This window comes from Vicugna pacos, chromosome 8, assembly GCF_048564905.1.
Source record: "Vicugna pacos chromosome 8, VicPac4, whole genome shotgun sequence".
In the NCBI taxonomy this organism is placed as follows: domain Eukaryota; kingdom Metazoa; phylum Chordata; class Mammalia; order Artiodactyla; family Camelidae; genus Vicugna; species Vicugna pacos.
The window spans coordinates 48,303,463-48,316,649 of NC_132994.1; the positions used below are offsets into that span (position 1 = coordinate 48,303,463).

General features: G+C 38.2%; 1 protein-coding gene across 3 annotated transcripts in view; it reads right to left on the minus strand.

Moving 5' to 3' along the window:
* The window catches only part of PTPRK (protein tyrosine phosphatase receptor type K), a 511,934-nt gene that overhangs the window by 323,074 nt on the left and 175,673 nt on the right, over positions 1 to 13,187 (minus strand). The gene's annotated exons all lie outside the window — the stretch shown is intronic.

Here is a 13,187-nt window from a genome sequence, read left to right on the forward strand (position 1 = left end):
ACTAGTCAGTAGGTGAATTGAATTCATAGTGGATAACAAACATCGTTCAGAGTGCATGACATGTACAAACTCATTTACCCTTCACAACATGCTATTAATCCTATTTTATAAATTAGGAAATTGAGGCACAATTAGTAACTTAAAGTCAAACAGATCATGTAGAGCCTGGTTCAAATCCAGATCCCACTCTAAAAAATCTCTAATCTCGCTCAACAGAGGTCTGTTATCAAACAAACAAAAAGATAAACGAACAAAATATGTTACTGGCCTGGCTTACAAAGGAGTTCATTTCCCTTTTCCCCGTTCATAATGCTAATGCAGAGAAGGGCTAAGAGTGTGGGCACTGGAATCATTTCTGCTTTCAGATCCCAAGATCATCATTTCTGCGAGCTGTGTGACCTTTTGTAATATGCTAACAACTCTGGACTTGTTCAGGGAATAAGGATACTCTGCAGTATGAGTATGAGGACTGAAGCTTAAAATGCCAAATTTTCTAGAGCTGAGAATCTGACAAGTAGTAGATTCACCTACTTGGAGCCTCATCCACTAAGCTGTCAGCTGATCATGTTGCTACTTCCCCTAGTTCTGCAATAGTATCGATACTCTTCAAAAGCTATAAGAAGCCTGGGTTGAAAACCACTAATCTGTGCCATTACCTTTGGTTTATTAATAAATGTTCATTGGTAATCAGTGATGAGGAGGCATAGCTCACAGCACCTCACAGTTCCACCTTCAAACACACAATCTTTGCCTGGTCGGCAAAGGTCATATTGTGCTAAGTATAAAAATGGGACTTGAACATTAGCTGCTGATACTAGTCCAAGGACCTCTCCAGAAAAACAACCAGTTTTTCTCAGGTCATTGTGGATTTTGACAAAGACATATATCACAAAAATGTAAATATTTATTACATTTTAAGTAAATAAAAAGTATGATAAATGGGTATCATTTATCACACTTAAGGTAGAACAGAAATTTTATTGTAAAATATTTTTCCCTGGAGTGTAATTTTAACCAAAATGTATTAGATGTAGTGTTATAGAACCCAGTGCTACAAGGGTTGGTTACACTTGGAGCTCTCCTTCCGACGAACTTGAAGAATTAATCAACCTGCTGTCTCCTCCTTAAAACATACTAACTTTCCATGACACACTATATACTTACTGACTACCTGTCTAACTAGTTCAATTAACCCAACAAAAAGTTCAAATCATGGCAGATAAGAGGGCTTCAACCACGTAGAAAATCAAAACTTCAAATCTGACCAATTCCCAGTCATTGGTACTCTGTGGTGCAGAGCCTTGGTGAAGATTCCATGTGATAACACTGTGAGTTTTCAAGCCAATTACAGCATTAGCTTATTACAGTGATTGCTATTGCTACTACTTTCCCTTCATATTCCCCAGTTCTCATCTTCTCTTGTAACCTGAAATTCTCTTCTTTTCTTCTTTTTCCTTTTCTTCTCTTCTCTTTTTCTTTTCTTTCTTTGTTTTCCTTCTCCTCTCGTCTCCTCCCCTCCCTTTTCTGTTCCTTTCCTTTTCTTCTCTCCTTTCTTTTCTTTTCTCACAGATTGCACATTAGTAGGATAAATTGGCCATGTACATTTTGAAGAAATTGTATCTTTTTTAAAAATAGGATATCCGGGATCCTACCCAATTTATAGACACAGGATGTTTCTATTCTTGGTTGTACTCACATTCTGAAGTCCATGGCTGAATTGCAGAGGTATCTTTCAGATTCACCACAGCAAAACAGATCAATTATGGCTTTTAAGTAGGAACAGGCATGAGATCTTGGATTAGTTACTTAGTGTTATTGGGCCTCAGCTTCTTCACAAACCTAGTAACCTATTTCTCCATGGCTATCACAGTTTTTTCAGTGATACATTATGACTGGAGTGGATTTAAATTATTTTTACAAGTCTGCATCAACTATGGCTTCTGATTGTCAGTTTTAAAGTAGTGTTGCCTAAATGTCTTAGAGGCTTTCAAATAGATTATTTTCTTCCTTCATAAAATAAACTTTGAAATAAAATGTTTTGTTTCACATTTTAATTATATAGTATGATATTTACCATTAAGACCATCTAGCAGTTTTCAGCCCATTGCACTTTTAAGCTACAATAATTTTCTTATTAAGGAAATGGGATAAGCAAAGTTTATTAATTTGTAGGAATTAAACCCATTTGATCACTAGAAAGACAAAAGTCACAACAAAAAAGCTTGTCCAAACTACTTCAGCATTTCACGGGCACTTAAGGCAAGTTAAATACATTTTTAAAAGTACTCATTCATTTCTATAAGATGTTTCTTCTAAATGGGCTTCTTTCAATGCAAGCTGACTATTGCTACATTTTCTGGGTGCTATGGAATAATATGCATTTATTTCACAGTTCCAGAAAGGAAGAAGCAAGCACTAGTATCAAAAGGCCATCTAAATCCTTCTGCCAATGGACTTCATATAGTGGTAGTTTACCCCATAGGCACCAAGGAGGTAGCTGCCTGTTTGACTCAGGATTCTCCTCCAACATCCCAAACAGAGAGAACACTAAACTATTCTTATCAACGTCTAAAAATACTTCCACAGTCTCCCAGAACTGGCTGCCAACCCTTAGAGTCAGGTAAGTCTACAATATGCACTTCCCTCATTCTTTATTATAATTTAAGCTTGTTCACTATTGTTTTACCATCAGCTAACTAATCCCTCAGATTTCTAATGAGTTTACTTCTATTCAGTTGTGAGTTAGCTATCTCAAGGCTTAATAATGAAACATCTGTGTGCACACACATATAATGTACTAACTTTTAATTATGAGAACTTCTTAAGTGTGGCCTTACAGATATTCCTTGCAGTCTCTTGAGCAACAGAGTTCTCACATATACCATTTAAGACAGGGGAGAAAAATATATATGCCTATAATTATAATTTTAAAAGTATAACCATTCTGGACAGCAATTTAACAATGAGAATCAAAAACCTTAAAAGAGGTATATGTCGTCTGGTCTGGAATTCCAAATCTAGAAATGCACACTAAATAATCATGCATATGTACAAAGATGCAGCCTAAAAATGATGTCCATCTTACCATTACATTGTTTAAAATTTTTTAAATTAAAAATATGCTAAATGCCCAATAATAGGCAGTTTATAAAACTATGGTAAATCAATTTGATTAATAATTATGCAGTCATTAAAAATGATACCAATAAAACCATTTAATGGAAGATTCAGTGTATTAAGTAAAATAAACAGGTTACAAAACAGTATATTCATTTATGAAAAAATATATATATTTGTATTAAATAAATGCACTTGTGTAAGTGTGTGGGTGTATTCATATATGCACATGTATGTATGATTGGAAAAAAACCAAAAACTACAAAGCAAAATGTTAACTGTATTACCAGGGGGGAACCTGTAGTTCTTCTGTCTTCTTTTTTTGTTTATACACATTCACTGAATGTTCTACAATGAACATGCATTAGATTTGTACTTAAAAAAAAAGAAAAACTACATGAATGCTCTTACATGAGAAACATCAAATGAATAATGATTAATACTTAAGACATAAACACAGGTTTTTTTGCCTTTTAAAAATAAATCCTATTTGCATCCTACAGATTAACAGCATCTTGGCTTTCAAAATAACACAATACAAAAATCAGGAACTTCTTCTGTGTTTCAATTCATTAAAAAAGAAAAGAGGGAGGAAGAGGCAAGATGGCGGAGTAGAAGGACGCTTGTAAGTCACCCTCTCCCACAAATACACCAAGACCCACATCTACAGACCCACTCAGCCAACCAGAGCACCTGCGGAACTCCGACAGAACATGGCCCTCTTCAAAAGATAAAGACGCCAAAAATCTGGTAGGAGAAAAGGGAAAAAGAAAGAACAAAAGGCAAAGCAGCGCGGGACGGGTCCCGCGGGGAGGGAGCGGCAAAGGAGGACTGGCGCTCGCTCGCTGGGTCTCCCCTCTCCAACTGAGAGGCCAGCGGGACGGAGGGGGAGCCTCCGAGGCTCGGATCTGTACAGAGCAGCCCTTGTCTGACAGAACTAAGTTAAACGGGCACAGAGCGTCCCCCCGACACCCAGCCTGAGACGCGGGCCGGCAGCAGCGGGCAGGGCCAGGCTGCACAAGCCGGGCGGAGGACGGGGGCGGCTGCACGGAGGCAGCTCCGGGGGACTGCAAGGGGCTGGGCGCCGTGGCTGTGGGTGTACAGGACAGAACAACCTGGGCCCTCCATAATACAGCAAGGTTGATGTGCTCTCGGGGGAAGGGTGCATACCCCATCTCTGAAAATCCGCGGAAACTTTTCAGGGGAAGAGAGGCGGAGCCCAGGCACAGCCGCCATATTCTCCGGCGCTGAGCACCCAGGTGGGGGCAGGGGCGAAACCTGCATCCCCACCGAAGGGCTTAGCAGCCTCAAGGGCCAGACTGAGACGGGCCTACAGCCCGGGGCAGATAGGATCCTTCCACCCTGGTCCCTCAGAGAACTTGCTCCACAAAGACAAACAAGGAGCTAGGTCTTGGCTCGGAGCAGGGAGGAGGCTGCATGCACCTCGGTCTTCCCCAAGCCCACCCGCACAGCGCGACCAGGGCGGAGCGCGACCAGGGCGGAGCGCGACCAGGGCGGAGCGCGACCAGGGCGGAGCGCGACCAGGGCGGAGCGCGACCAGGGCGGAGCGCGACCAGGGCGGAGCTTGCAGCCGCACAGAGCAGCGGAGCTACCAGCGGCGCAGGTAGAGGGAGAGCGCCCCCCCCCCCCCCCCCCGCCTGTCCGGCAGGAACACAGCCCATGACGAGGTGCTGGGAGGGGGCACAACCCGCCCTCCTGCCTGGCCAGTCTGCAACATCTGACTGCGGCATCCGGAGGGGCAGTGACCCGCCCGCCCGCAGCAGAGGAGAGCTGCATCTGACCCCGTGTTAGGAGGAGGCGTGATCTGCTTGCCGACAGGTGCTGGGAGCAGCACAGAAGAGGGCGCCAACGGAGGGCCTATGAAAACAAGCTGAGCTTCCAAAACAGGACGAAGACAGAAGAACTTCACATTAAAAGCACACAGACTCCAGGAGAACACCGACAACCCCCTTTTTTTTTTTTTTGGTTTTTGTTTTTGTTTTTTTAAATGTTTTTACCTGTTCTATTTTCAATTAATCTCTTAATTTTTACTTCTTAATTCATTTCTATTTCTCTTGAGTTTTGATGTCCTGTTATTGATTAGACAAAAGGCTTCAAATACATCTATTCATCTCCCCACCCTTTTTTTTTCTTTTCCTTTCTTTTCTTTTTTTTTTAAAGGTTTTAAAAGGACGGCTCAACCCGATTAATACTCTGCTTCAACTCGCTCTTCTATTATTCATTATACACTGTTTTCAAACCCTCTTTCTCCCTTCTTTTAAAAATCTTTCTCTCTTTTTTTTCTTTTTTTTTCCTAAGTTCTATTCCTAAATAGGCATTAGATAGATAAAATCCTTAAGATCCAAAATAGACAACTGATACTCCATAAACCACAGTGCCAGAGAGGTATGAGCAAGATGAAGAAGCAGAGAAACCTTTCCCAATTAAAAGAACAAAAGGAATCCCCTGAAAGAAAGATCAATGAAATAGACATCGATAGCCTACTAGATCAAGATTTCAAAAAAGGAGTGATCAAATTCCTGAAGGAATTAAAAGAGATAGTGCTTAGAGATACAAAATATGTCAAAAATGAAACTGAAGCTATAAAGAAGAGCCAAGCAGAATGGGTAAACTCATTGACAGAGATGAGGAATGATCTAATAGCTGTGCAAAGCCGACTAGTTAATGCAGAGGAACGAATTAGTGATCTAGAAGACAGGGCAACAGAAAGTACCCATTCAGAAGAACTACAAGATAAGCAAATAAAAAATAATGATAATAGGATAAGGGACCTATGGGATAATATAAAGCGTCCCAATCTTCACATAATAGGGGTCCCAGAAGGGGAAGAAGGATCAAAGGGGATCGAAAAGGTTTTTGAAGAAATCATGACTGAAAACTTCCCAAACTTAAAGAAGGAATCAGATATCCAAGTACAGGAAGCTCAGAGGGTCCCAAACAGGAAGAATCCAAATAGACCCACACCAAGACATATCATAATCAAGATGGCCAGAGTCAAGGATAAAGAAATGATTCTAAAGGCAGCAAGAGAAAAGCAAAGAGTGAATTACAAGGGAACCCCCATAAGGCTCTCAGCTGATTTCTCTACACAAACACTACAGGCCAGAAGGGAGTGGCAAGATACATTCAAAGCCCTGAATGAAAAAAAGATTCAGCCTAGGATACTTTATCCAGCAAGGCTATCCTTTAGGATAGAAGGAGAAATAAAGAGTTTCACAGACAAAAAAAAAGCTGCAGGAGTTTAGCAACACTAAACCCATGCTAAAAGAAATATTGAAAGGGCTATTCTAAATAGAAAAGCAGCAGGATGCTACAGAAATGAGAAACTCACAACTGGAAAGGTGATAACTCATGAATTACAAATAAAGAAAACACGAAATTATAAAAGAAGACATACAAATCACTGAGAGTGGGAGAGGGAGGCAGGGAAATATAGAATTTTTTTTCTTTCTTTTTTAAATTTTTTTAACAGGATGGGTTTGAGATCATGTTATTATCAGTTTAATAAAAACAGGTATAGGTTAATAGATTTACAAAAAAGGGTAACCACAAGTCAAAAATTTACAAGGGAGTCACAAAAATTAAATAAAATCCATGATAATACAAAGGAAAATTACCAAACCACAAAAGGAAGAAGAAGGGAACAAAGAGAATATACCAATTCAACTGCAAAGATAAGTTCAAAATGGCAATAAACACACATCTATCATTAATTACTGTAAATGTTAATGGACTAAATGCTCCAGTCTAAAGACACAGAGTGGCAGACTGGATAATAAAGCAAGAACCTTCAATATGCTGCATACAAGAGACCCACTTTAGGGAGAAGGACACATATAGATTGAGAGTAAAAGGATGGAAAAGGATATTTCATGCAAATGGAAAAGCCAAAAAAGCAGGTGTTGCAGTACTGGTTTCAGACAAAATAGATTTTAAAACAAAGGCCATAAAGAAAGATAAAGAGGGACATTTTATAATGATTAAAGGAGTGATACAAGATGAAGACATTACACTCGTTAATATATATGCACCCAATATAGGAGCACCTAAGTACATACAAGAATTACTAACAGAGATAAAGGGCGATATTGATGGGAATACAATCATAGTTGGAGATTTTAACACTTCATTAACATCACTAGACAGATCTTCCAGACAGAAAATAAACAAGGCAACAGAGAAATTAAATACTACAATAGAAAAACTAGATTTGGTGGATATTTTCAGAACATTACACCCCCAAAAAATAGAATATACATTCTTTTCAAGTGCACATGGAACATTTTTCAGGATCGATCATGTACTTGGACACAAAAGAAACCTCAACAAATTTAAGAAGATAGAAATTATCTCAAGCATCTTTACTGACCACAATGCCATGAAACTGGAAATCAACAACAGAGAAACAAAGGAGAAAAAAAGAAAAGCATGGAGATTAAACAATATGTTATTGAAAAAACAATGGATCAATGAGGAAATCAATGCTGAAATTAAAAAATACCTTGAGACAAATGATAATGAAAGCACAACCACTCAAAACCAATGGGACACAGCAAAGGCAGTGCTAAGAGGGAAGTTTATAGCGATACAGGCCTTCCTCAAAAGAGAAGAACAATCTCAAATAAACAAGTTAACCCACCACCTGAATCAATTAGAAAAAGAAGAACAAAAAGCCCCAAAAAGCAGCAGAAGGAAGGAAATAATAAAGATCAGAGAGGAATTAAATACAATAGAGATTAACAAGACCATAGAAAAAAATCAACCAAACCAAAAGCTGGTTTTTTGAAAAATTAAATAAAATCGACAAACCTCTGGCCAAACTTGCAAAGAAAAAAGAGAGAGCACAAATTAGCAAAATAAGAAAGGAAAATGGAGAAATTACAACAAACAAAATAGAAATACAGAATATCATACGAGAATATTATGAAAAACTATATGGAACCAAACTGGATAACCTAGAGGAGATGGACAAGTTTCTGGAAACATACTGTCCACCAAAACTGAATCAAGAAGAAACTGAACACTTGAACAATCCGATCACTAGAAAGGAAATAGAAATAGCAATTAAAAACCTCCCTACAAATAAAAGTCCAGGACCGGATGGCTTCACTGGGGAATTCTACCAAACATACAAAGAAGAACTCATACCAGTCCTTCTCAAACTCTTCCAGACGATTGAAAAGGAGGGAATACTCCCAAACTCATTCTATGAAGCCACCATCACCCTGATACCAAAACCAGGCAAAGACACTACAAAGAAAGAATTATAGGCCAATATCACTGATGAACATAGACGCCAAAATCCTCACCAAAATTTTAGCAAATAGAATCCAACAACACATAAAAAAGATTATACATCATGACCAAGTGGGGTTCATCCCAGGGACACAAGGCTGGTTCAACATATGCAAATCAATCAATGTAATACATCACATCAACAAGAGAAAGGACAAAAACCACATGATCATCTCAATCGATGCAGAAAAAGCATTTGATAAAATTCAACACCCATTTATGATAAAAACTCTCGCCAAAGTGGGTATAGAGGGAACATATCTCAACATAATAAAAGCTATATATGACAAACCTATAGCCAGCATAGTTCTCAACGGTGAAAAACTCAAAAGCTTCCCACTAAAATCTGGGACAAGACAAGGATGCCCACTATCACCACTCCTATTCAACATAGTCCTGGAAGTCCTAGCCACAGCAATCAGGCAAGAGAAAGAAATAAAAGGGATCCAAATTGGAAAAGAAGAGGTGAAAGTGTCATTATATGCTGACGACATGTTACTATATATAGAAAACCCTAAAAGGTCCACAAAAAAGCTACTAGAGCTGATTGAAGAATTCAGCAAGGTAGCAGGTTATAAAATTAATGTTCAAAAATCAGTTGCATTTCTTTACACTAACGATAAATTAACAGAAAAAGAAAGTAAAGAAACAATACCCTTTAAAATAGCACCCAAAGTAATAAAATATCTGGGAATAAATCTAACCAAGGAGGTGAAAGAATTATACACAGAAAACTATAAACCATTGATGAAGGACATTAAAGAAGACTTTAAAAAATGGAAAGATATTCCATGCTCTTGGATTGGAAGAATCAATATTGTTAAAATGGTCACACTGCCCAAGGCAATCTACAGATTTAATGCAATTCCTATCCAATTACCCAGGACATATTTCACAGAACTAGAACAAATCATAATAAAATTTATATGGAACCATCAAAGACCTAGAATTGCTAAAGCATTACTGAAGAGAAAGAAAGAGGCTGGAGGAATAACTCTCCCAGACTTCAGACAATACTATAGAGCTACAGTCATCAAGACAGCATGGTATTGGTACCAAAACAGACATATAGACCAATGGAACAGAATAGAGAGCCCAGAAATGAACCCACAAACTTTTGGTCAATTCATCTTCGACAAAGGAGGCAAGAATATACAATGGAATAAAGACAGTCTCTTCAGCAAATGGTGTTGGGAAAACTGGACAGCAGCATGTAAAACAATGAAGCTAGAACACACCCTTACACCATATACAAAAATCAACTCAAAATGGATTAAAGACTTAAACATAAGACAAGATACAATAAACCTCCTAGAGGAAAGCATAGGCAAAACATTATCTGACATACATTTCAAAAATTTTCTCCTAGAAGAAATAAAAGCAAGAATAAACAAATGGGACCTAATGAAACTTACAAGCTTCTGCAGAGCAAAGGAAACCAGAAATAAAACAAGAAGAAAACCTACGGAATGGGAGAAAATTTTTGCAAGTGAAACTGACAAAGGCTTGATCTCCAAAATATATAAGCAGCTCATATGACTCAATAAGAAAAAAATAAACAACCCAATCCAAAAATGGGCAGAAGACCTAAACAAGCAACTCTCCAAGGAAGACATACAAATGATCAAAAAGCACATGAAAAAATGTTCAATATCACTAATTATCAGAGAAATGCAAATCAAAACTACAATGAGGTATCACCTCACACCAGTCAGAATGGCCGTCATTCAAAAATCCACAAATGACAAATGCTGGAGAGGCTGTGGAGAAAGGGGAACCCTCCTACACTGCTGGTGGGAATGCAGTTTGGTGCAGCCACTATGGAAAACAGTGTGGAGATTCCTCAAAAGACTAGGAATAGACTTACCATATGACCCAGGAATCCCACTCCTGGGCTTGTATCCAGAAGGAAATCTACTTCAGGATGACACCTGCACTCGAATGTTCATAGCAGCACTATTTACAATAGCCAAAACATGGAAACAGCCTAAATGTCCATCAACAGGTGACTGGATAAAGAAGAAGTGGTGTATTTATACAATGGAATACTACTCAGCCATAAAAACCGACAACATAATGCCATTTGAAGCAACATGGATGCTCCTAGAGAATGTCATTCTAAGTGAAGTAAACCAGAAAGAGAAAGAAAAATACCATATGAGATCGCTCATATGTGGAATCTAAAGACTCATGGACAGAGAATACAGACTTGTGGTTACCAGGGGGGTAGAGGGTGGGAAGGGATAGACTGGGATTTCAAAATTGTAGAATAGATAAACAAGATTACACTGTATAGCACAGGGAAATATACACAAAATGTTATGATAAATCACAGAGAAAAAAATGTGACAATGAGTGTGTATATGTCCATGAATGACTGAAAAATTGTGCTGAACACTGGAATTTGACACAACATTGTAAAATGATTATAAATCAATAAAAAATGTTAACAAAAAAAAAAAGAAAAGAGGCAGCGAGTACTTAGACTAAATAGCGGTTTTCCTTTAAAAGAACAGCCAAAGAAAGCAAGTCCCATATTCATAAACACCACAGTCTATTATCTAGATAAACAAATAATGCCCTATGGATTTTACATATTAATGAAAATTTTATCTTTAAGCTATACTTCTAGGAAAAACGCAGTAACACAGAAAATAGGATTAACTGCAAAGAAAACAATGAGTGATAAGTAGGTTTCTATACTTCATCCTGAAACTCCTTTATATATATATATATATAATATAAATCCTATATATATATTATATAAATCCTTTTATACACTAACAATATTTTACTAATTCAGTTCTTATTCAAAAAATCCACTGAATGTGCCTTATAAAGCGAACTGAGAGAAATTTCCACTCTTCTGCTTAGTACTGACCACTCTCCACGATCTTGCCCCAAAAGACTACGGCCACATTTCCCCCCACCACTTCTCTTCACAAACCAGCTTGCCCAGCCTGACAGAGTGCTTACTATTTTGTCCACATACCATGCCAGTTTTCTCCTTCAGCATGGGCTCGTGCTCTTCTAAGAAAGCCTCCCCTCATCTCAGCCCCTAGCCAATTTTTACTCACTATTCTTCCTCAGCAGCAGCCGACCCTGAGTTTTCCTGCCTTCAGTACACAACCTCTGCCTTTCTGGTTCTAGTCCTTAATTATATACTGCTTTTGTACAGTTTTTAAATAATTTATATAGGGACCATTTATCTCCCTCAGAGGAATGATAATGTTCTCTTAGAAAGCACCTGATTCATGCAGAGTCCAGTCAAAATCAGGAGAGAGAATTCACACAGTAAATGTAACAGTAAAAATATAATAGAAATAATTACTAACTATAAGAGGGTAGAGACTTCAAAGTTATAAAGAGAGTCCTAAAGAACAACCACAATACCCAAGGAAGAAAAAAATGTGAAAAGGAAAGGGAGGTTGGCAAGAATCAGATCCCCTTAGAAGGTGTGGTTACAGCCCACTGGTTGGTGAAGACGTTTGCTGGGTTCACTCAGGCCAGAGCTGGTCCACATCTGTCTGGCAAGTAGAAAACATTCACATGCAGCAGGGTTTGGGGTGAGCTGTGTGAATGCTGGAAGGGTCACAGCAAGGTAGTCATCAGGCAGAGGTGGGGCTGCGAGCTCACTGAGGAACTACATGCACTGGGAAACCAGCTATGTAGGACCAGGAAGAAGAAACTAAAATAGAAACGTAATTCAATCATGAGTGAAATCTCCTTCCCACTAAAATGCCCCTTCAGTATCCTCTACCAACAAAGCTTAACACTGTGCTAGTTACAAAGGAGAAAGGCTCAAAGGGTCAAGCTCCACTATCACAGAGCAGGTAAGGGAGGGCAAATTTAGAGCAGTTAGGCAGCGAATTGACACAGCATCTGACAAGGACCTTTCATATAGCAGAAATTCAAAGAACACTTGGTTGGTTGGTTAGTTGAATGAGTAAATGAATGAGAAGGAGACAAGAGACTAGTTCTTAGAATATAACAGCATATAACTGTTGAGGCAGTACCAACTCTACTTATATGTGAGATAAATTATCAGAAAACAATAAAAATAAAGCAAACAAGTATACCGATTTATGCTGCTTCCAAACAGAATCATTTGCTGGAACAGTATAAAGTTTGGAAGTATACACTTAACATATTTGTCAGAGCCATTCTTATGTAGATACAAAACCTTCTATTAGAGCAATGGTTCTCAAACATATTAGTCTTAGGACCTCTTTTTCACTCTTAAAAAATATTAAGACCATCAAAGGGCCTTTGTTTCTGTAAGTTCTATCAATATTGACCATATTACTAATTCAAACTAAGAAATTTCAAAAACATTTACTAATTCAGTTGTTAATAATAATAATAATAATAAATCCATTATATACTAACCCAAACAAAATATTTTTTACAAAAAATTACTGTTTTCAAAAAACAGTATGAAGGGAGTCATCATTGTGCATTTTTGCAAATATCTTTAGTGTATGGCTTAATAGAAGATACTTAGATTCTCATTTTTACTTCTTCATTCAATCTGTGGTAATATCACACATGATGTAACCTCTGAGAAACCTTACCATACACTTATGAGAAAATGAGAGGGGGGAAAAAAGGAAAAAGAGTAGCTTAGTGTTGTTATGACAGTAGTGTTGACCTCACAGGTCCCCTGAAATTGTCTTGGGGACCCACAGCAGTCTCTGGACTACATGTAAAGAAGCACTAGATTTTAATATGCATAATTCTTTTTAACTTCATGC